Source organism: Gambusia affinis, linkage group LG03 (genome assembly GCF_019740435.1).
Source record: "Gambusia affinis linkage group LG03, SWU_Gaff_1.0, whole genome shotgun sequence".
In the NCBI taxonomy this organism is placed as follows: domain Eukaryota; kingdom Metazoa; phylum Chordata; class Actinopteri; order Cyprinodontiformes; family Poeciliidae; genus Gambusia; species Gambusia affinis.
Window position 1 is genome coordinate 6881875 of NC_057870.1, and position 6091 is coordinate 6887965.

Sequence of the window (6091 nt, forward strand, 5' to 3'; positions counted from 1 at the left end):
TTTTAGACGGACATTTTGAAACTGTTTCAGTGAAGTAAATGTAACGATGGTGTTGTTAGCATTCATGGACCTCAGTTGACAATACTGACCACCTTAGCAGACTGTGTGCTAGCTTGTGTTTAAATCTTCCAACAGATTGCCTGTATTTATAAATCCTTTTATTTGTTTTTGGCAGATAGAAACTCTGATCAGATAGAAACCCGAAAAGCTCAAAATGAAGCCACTGTCAGTTTTCTGACTATGAAAACACACTACGAAGCTTTGTGGCGTCTAATGTCACCATTATGAGATTCTATAATGCCCAAGTCCTTCTTGCAAAGGATGTCTGGACCACAATTGGGTTTTACCTTGTTAAAATAAGTAAAGATTTTTAAAATCATCTCACAGGAAAGTAGCTACTTGCTGTCCTAAAAGTTACTCATTAGTGTCATTGCTTAATCTGCATAATCCTCAATTTCTATGTGTATGTAAAACATGTGGGAAGACAGACACATATATTGGGTTAGAGACAAAAGTGGCAAAAACCTTTAGGAACGTTTGGAACTACAATTAAGTCGGTCAATTCTGTCTCACTTCCTCCTTTATCTCTGCTTGGGAAACACAAAGATGTGTCCTTTTTAAAATATTTTGTTACTTTTTTTTTCAGGTGGATAGATAAAGTTTTCCTTTACTGTGTTCTTAAATACAGTTTGGTGTCTAAACATGTGGTCACAAAAACTCATGTTTTAAAAAAAATATATATATATATATATATATATATATATAATTTTTACATTTTTGTATATAATCTACATTAAAACTGGAGATGATGCAATTTCTTTTTGACAGATAATTTTACATCTACACGCCCACCTGGGTGTGGTCAATTCATCTGCCGTCTGGAGGGCGTTTTGAATGCTTTGGGAGAGGCGAGGTTTCCATGGAAGCGCTCACTAATCTTCCTTTAAATTTCGCCAACATCTTCCTTTTGACTGGAAGCGATGTTACTGTTCCGGAGCGCCAGACTAGACTGGAGTTTCCCAGTGAATCTGTTGGAGAATGGGCGCAGGAAGCAAAAGATTAAGGTCTCATAACAACAAATACTGGAAGCTTTCCAGCAACTGCAAGAAGTGGAATACCAATAAAAGCTCTTCCAATGAGTATTCAGAAGGGAACATTTAATTTCTGACATCCGTCAAAATGTGAAAAAAACCAGAGAAAATATTTTTTCAATTAAACATTCTTACTATGCCCATGTCATTTCCTATCAGAATGAAACTTTTGGTTGAGTGAAAATAACTTGGGATTAGTAATACATTCCTTCTCAACTGCACAAGTTTGGAATTAACTATGTTTTGCTTAGCAACATGCTTTTAGGCGTCAAGCTTAAATTTCTAGCTTGAGACCATCGATGGTTATACCACAACAGAAACAGGAGTGTTTTCTTTGGATCATTGGCCTCAAAGTAATATCTGATTGAAGAGCAAAGTCAGTATGAAGTCTACCATACATCATAAAGTGACGAAAGTGTATCTGAGAACCACTATGGAAACCTGCTGGTCAGTGTGACAAACTGGGCAATCCTGCAGGCTGACTGGTTTCAGTGATTTCGTCTTGCAGTGACAAACAGGCTGGAGGACGCATTGATCTTAGTCGGGTTCCTCAGGCTGTCACTTCTTCCCTGTTCAACACTCTGTGGCTCTCTGGAGCTTTGTGAGAGCTGTAGATCAGAGAGCCCATTAATCAAACCCAAAAGGTCAGCAGCTAAGCCCAGTTTACCCCTACTCTCTCCTTTTTGCTCACTGCGGTGATGGATATGTTGGTGGGTGAAGAAGAAGCCGTCCAGCTACGAAATCATTCAAAGAGGGTTTAGTCCTTAAAGACAAAAAAAAAAAGAAATACATCTGCAGCTGAGTTTATCTCAGGAGGGAAAGTCGCTGCATTATTCTCCCATCGGCTTTTCCTGCTCCTTTCTTTTGTGTAACAGCGGATAACGGTGAGAACAGTGGATCTATGAACACATTCAGAATGACACAACTCCCGTCTGCAGTGTGGAGGCTCAAATATTCAACGAAAGCGGACAGAAAGCAACAGGCAGGCTGCTTTGTTAAAATATGAAATCAATCAAAACCAAAAGAATGCATTTTCTGGTCACTAGTTTCTCTTTGTACACACTTTTTATACTGAGCAAAGGTCTTTCACTCACCTTTCTCTGTGCATTTACATTTGACGTTGGGTAACTTCAGGTAAACACTGGGTCAAAAAAATAAAAAGAATCAGGACCAGCAGTTTCTTATTTACAGAACAGATAAGTTTCCAGGTACTCTTGCCTGTTTCCACCCTCTAAAAGTAGTTAATTGGCCAATCTGAATTGCCCTTAGAGCAAATAACCATACACAAACACACTCACATCCACACCTGTGTTGGCCTGCCGACCAATCTAGAGAGTACTCTGTGTTTTTTCTCAATGGCCACTAAAGACAGACATCAGACTCCCCTGACCGCCAAATCCCGCCCAATCAAAATACTCTCAAAGATAAAGCAACAACAGAAAACTGGAAAAACAAAAGAAATGTATAAATATATATATTATCTAGCTATTTATTATATGGGTTATTCTTTTCCATGCATCGTACGGTGTAATTTTGACCCCATGGTTTGGGCGTTTATAACCAAGCAGTTGTTTTTCGAGTGCCACTGACTTGGCAGCTACAATAATTTATTGTTTTTCCTCTGCCTCGTTTTCATTGACCTCATTAGCTTTTGGCCATAAAACATTTACGGCCTGATGGTCCCACTTTGGTACTTTTGCTATTTTAATTTTAAAGCCACGTCTGCCCGCAGTGCATTTTATGACAATTGATCTGAAGTAAATCACAGTTTTGGCCCACTTTAGCAAAGAGCAGAGAACACTAATGAGACAGCAGTGGTGCCTGCTGGGCAAACTGAAGGACGAGAGACAGGCCATGATCAACAGCATGTCTTTAACTAGGCCCCAAAATGCAAAATCTATCCTCGGTACAATCTTTGTTGCACGTCCTTCTCTTTATTTTATTTTATTCTTTTTGAAAGTGTGGACATGTGTTAAGATAAGGCTACTCTTCAAATACGTTGTTGATGTTCCAGAGCGCCATCAATGTCCACTGGTTGTCTTTCACGCCCTTCGAAATGCCTGTTTGTACGTGACTCCTCAGAGTGTCCTTCACTTTCCGTGGGCTTCCTCTCTGCAGAGAGAATCCAATGACTTTCCCCTCATCCATAATTGAGAGGCCGTGCTAGGTGCCTGGAGAGCTGGAATGAATTAGCTGGAGGTATTAATAGGCATCTAAAAATACAGCTTCAAGTTTAATTCTGGGGCCCCAAAGGGACAAGGTCTTACTGCTATTAGAAGCATTAAAAGAAAACCGTAATAAAGACGTACAGGGGCCAGTCACGAAGGCGCTTTCGTGTCAAGTTGCGTGCTTTGCCAGACTTCAGCAGTGAGGAAATTAATTGGATTCAATGAAAATGTTTGATATGTGAAGCGAAGGAGAATTTAAAATTACACCGACTCGTTTGAAAAGCGCTTTCTCTATTATTGTGGATTTTAAAACGGTATTCAACTTCTCTCTTTTTTTGTCTTGCCTAATTTGTTTCAATCAAACCTCTGTTTAATTAAACGTCTTACCTTCTTCTCTCTCTCTCTCTCTCTCTCTCTCTCTCTCTCTCTCTCTCTCTCGCTCTCTGTAATTTTAATAATCCCCCCCATCATCCAGTACCGCCCACAGAGTCTTAATAGAAACACAAGAAGATCGTCGGGATAATGCGGGTGAGTCCGAGTCAAACGAGGCAGACACATTTCAGCTTTAATGATCTAAATGAACTTATCACTGTCTCTTCCCCTTTGTGTCTGAATGCCTCGGCTGACCTGCTGTAATTACACCTTTCATTAGCCATTAGCAGGGATGGCCTGCTGGCCCTGGTGGATTGATCGGGTGTTCAGGGGAGTGCTGTTAACCACACGGCAGAGGCGGACGGGACCTCATCCAGACGGCTGATAAGGCCAGGTACTTCAGGGAAAGGGAAATGATGGGCAAGATAATGGGAGCTGTGCCGAATGCTCCAACTGTTTCAGCTTCATATTGAGATTATATCTAATGTATGAATCCGTGGCCTTATAGGCATTGAGATGCCTCTTAATTTTGTACATTAACCTCTGAGATTTTTTCTCCATCGCTTCCGTTTCTTCTAAGGTTGCTGCTTCGACTGGAGGGGTTCTGCATTTTTTAATTTCTGTGAATGTTATCACTCATATATTGTTATCACCTGAATTTTTTTTCATATCCCTTTTAGCAGGAGATGAATATATTACTTACTAGGGGCTAAATGAGATCTCACGAGACTGAAACGGAGCGGGGTCTCTTTCACAAGCTGTTATTATTGAACTCCTGATATAACGGTGTGTGCTTAAAGTTTGACCGTATTTTTGTTAGTCAGATAGAGAGGTGAGAAAGGGAGAAAATGTTCAGTTGTCTTGTTATGTAATTTTTCTTTGAAATCTGTAAGGTATTTTTGAATTGTATTAATGGAGCTCCTTATAAAAACTTAGGGAGAAAAAGTATTTACCACTAGCGAATAAAAAACATGTATGGACTGTGATTGAAACTTTAAATACTGGGGGAAACCCTTATTCAGTGCGTTGAAACAAAAAGTGCTGATTCTTAGTCTTCTGACATGCAGTAACTGAACCAAGGATTATTTATCCTAGGGACTTTGATTACAGGAATCAATGCAGGGCAGAGGATGAACACATGGAAACCGTGGTAACCGAGGTAACAGCAGCAATCAAAAACACAGAAATACAATGAAACAAATGCTGCAATGCAAAATTAAACTTGTGCTCCAGCAGGTTATGACAGCGTCTGTCATTCACATTCTGATTTTCAAAATAAATGCATTCACATCAACGGCTGCGTGCCATTTATGTCTTCCATGGCTGATCACAAACCAAACGCGCGTTCTGCTTCGTTGAGGAAACATTGTTGAGCGAGCTACTGATAGCTAATCAAATAAGGTGAACAGAAACATATATTTTATTAAAAATGTCAACATCCAGTTGGCGAATATAAAATAACAGTTGCTGGGACCACGTCATTGTTTTGCGAGTTACTAATAAATCTCAAATCTTACCACCTAAGTATCGAGTGTAGAGCCAAGTAAAGGCGCGAAAGTCCCAAGTTGAGTTCAAGTCCTAAACTTTTAATGTAGTACTTTTAAATGACACGTCATTTAACTATTTGTGTAATTTAGTCAGAGTAATAATAACTGTTGATTTTACTTTTCATCCACCAGAATAACAAGCAAGAGGAAGAAAACCTCAAAAAAGGAAGAGCTATCTGATACAGAACCTTTTAAAAAGTGATTTCTACACAAAATTATCACCATGTTAAGCAGCTGGAACTTTATATTATAGAAGTAACATTAGAACATTGAAGCAACAACTCAAATTTATTATACAGCTGTGTGAAATGTAATTTTTGCAATCATGTTCATTTTATGAGGCGTGATTATGGTGCTGCTACCTGCCAGCTTGGATGCATCGACTGTATTTGTGGTTGAGGCTCGAAGCCCAGAGGCTCGCTGTGCACATGTAATGATCAAAAGACATTTCTGCTGCAAACCGGTCCAGCCACCGAAACGAAAAGTCTTTTCACGAGGATTTAAAAGTAAATCTCTATTCTTTTATCAATTTACATTCAAATTAGAACGGTTTGAGTTTCCAGGCAGCATGATTAAATTAGGGAGGACAAAAAAAACACAATTGTTAAGCTGACACTACATTTATTTTAGCTCTTATAAATAGCTTTGATTCATCAGTGTTGGCGAGTAACTTTTAAATGTCCAAATGATATTAGATGTTGCTGCTTTTCTACTTTTCAGCCCACATCTTTTCCTAACTCTTTGTTCACCTTGTAATCTGCTCAAGCAAAGGAAATAATACGTTATTTTCCTCCTTAGTTTTTGGTAAATTCTCAGAATTCCCACTTCTAAAACAGAGTGGAAGTGAATGCATCTGACTTTAATTAAAAGTTAAAGTTTATAACAGTAACTGCGTTTGGAAACAGTAAAGTAC